This window comes from Musca vetustissima, unplaced genomic scaffold (genome assembly GCF_032173495.1).
Source record: "Musca vetustissima isolate MV318-11 ecotype Yass unplaced genomic scaffold, APGP_CSIRO_Mvet_v1 utg12960, whole genome shotgun sequence".
In the NCBI taxonomy this organism is placed as follows: Eukaryota; Metazoa; Arthropoda; class Insecta; order Diptera; family Muscidae; genus Musca; species Musca vetustissima.
This window is the reverse complement of record NW_026873145.1, coordinates 57457-59850: the sequence shown is the minus strand read 5'-3', so window position 1 is coordinate 59850 and position 2394 is coordinate 57457.

Sequence of the window (2394 nt, the reverse complement as noted above, 5' to 3'; positions counted from 1 at the left end):
TTGTTATTGTGGCGGAACAACTAAAACTATGAGCGAAGTGTTTTGGTTTTATTTTTGAGGGCATAGCAACTATGCTTAGCTGGAAGAATTTTTTAAAATTGGTGACAATGAAATTGTGTTCCAGAACTAAAATCACAAGGCGTAAAACTATTTACCAAGGCATGACATTCTTATAAATGAGGGGCTATAATTAAAAGCTCAAAGAAATTGGAAATTTCGGTCATGTATTTAGAGCCTCAATTAAGAGGAGAGAAATTCTCTCACCGCACACTTTCCCGATTTAGAATTGAAATAGGTCATAATGGTCACAATAAATGGTATTAAAATTGCTGCTCAGTGAGCTTCGAAGTTCCCAAGAAAACAAAAAATGCCTTTTGAGGAACTCTGCGAATGCCTTCCTCTATGTGTCATATTATAATTTTCATGCACTATGTGTGTCCCGCACTTGATTTATGTTCAATTAATTGCCCATTTAGGTGTCACAGCAATAGTTTATCCCCTCACCATTCACCCTTCACTCTCCCAGTACTAAAAGAAACCCAACAACAGCCCGAAGCTCTCATTCGTTTAGAACATTGGGTAGATAATTTTTTGTTGCCCTGTCACATTATCATATTATCCTTTCATTTTTATCAGCTATTATCCACTTTATTCAGCGTGACACTGTGTTGTCGTTGTGCGTACATTAACCCTTCTATAATTTTATTTGTTGAAGGGCTGAGTGGTCAGCTCTTCCTGATGGATGGACGGAGTGGTAGATGATTAAATGTTAGCGGAAGAAACCAGTTGGTGACTTTGTTGGAAAAAATTTCGTAATAAAAATAAAAAGAAGGTGTGGTTGGTCATTTTTTTTCCTTTTTTGACTTTCGGGATTATATTCTTCCTTTTGAGGTTATGAATGTGAGACATATAAGGACCGATTGGCACTCACTTTGTTGAATGTAAATCACATTTGGTCCTTCGACTCAATTATCTTTCTTAATATTAAAGTCGTAGTAGTATCTTAAGTGGTCCTTCGATTTGTATGCAAAGAAAATGTCGATTATAAATCACATCGAATATTGCTTTTGGTCCTTCGACTCCTGTTATTTTTATTAATATAAAAATAATAATAGTATATTTAAATTTTAATTCAATTTTAGGTTCTTGGTTGCATTATCCCAAATCACATTTTGGTCCTTCGATCACTTTGATGAATGTCAATTTGGTCCTTCGACACAAATATTTTCATTAATATTGAATTAGTGATAGAAGTTTAAATGGGATGCTTCGATTTTCATTGTAAATTACATTTTGGTCCTTCGACGCAGTTATTTTCATGAAAACTATCATCGTAATAGTATTTTAAATGGCCCATCGCTTGAGAGATGTAAATACCATGTAAACGAACCTTCTAGGTTCTTCAATGCTTCGATCGTCATTGTAAATCAAATTTGGTCCTTCGATTGCTAATTTCCCTTTGATGAATATAAGTTTGGTCCTTCGACGCTGTTATTTTTTATTAATATTCAATTAGGAGAAGTAAAAAATATATGTAAATGGAATTGCTTTAATGCCAATATTAAAATCATAGTCGTATTTTATGTGATACTTCGATTGGGAGAAGTTAACAATATTTAAATGGTATTATTAGACTTTTCAATGCTTCGTTCTTCATTGTAAATCACATTTTTGCTATGCTCACTTCGATGAATATAAATTTGGTCCTTCGCCTCAGTTAGTTTTATGAATATTAATACAATAACATTATTTTAAATAGTCTTTCGGTTAGAAGATGTTACGAGCATGCAAATCTGCCTTCAAACTTCTTCAATGCATGATGATCGATCACAATTTGATCCTTCAATTCCTTAGCTCATTTTGTTTAATGTACATTTGGTCCTTCGACGCAAATGTTGCTATTAAAATTTAAATTGTAGTAATATTATATATGATATAATATTATAAGGAACCTTTAGGTTCTTCAATGCCTCTATTTGCATTGTAAATCACATTTTCTTTCGATAGCTAAGCCCACTTTGATGAATGTAAATGTTGGTCCTTCGACGCAATTAATTTTATTAATATTGAATAAGTGGTGATATTTTAAATGTTCCTTTGATTTGGAGAAGTAAAGAATATGTAAATTGAACTTCTATGATCTTCGGTTCTTCTATCTTCATTGTAAACCACATTGTGGTCCTTCGATTTCTAGGCTCACTTTCATGAATGCAAATTTGGTCCTTCGACGCATTTATTTTTATTAATATTGAATTCGTAGTAGTTTTTTAATGCTTTATCGATTTGGAGCAGGAAATAATATTTAAATAAAATTTCCAGATTCTTTAATGCTTCAATCTTCACTGTAAATCACATTTTACTCCTTCAATTGATGAACTCAATGAAATGTTGGTC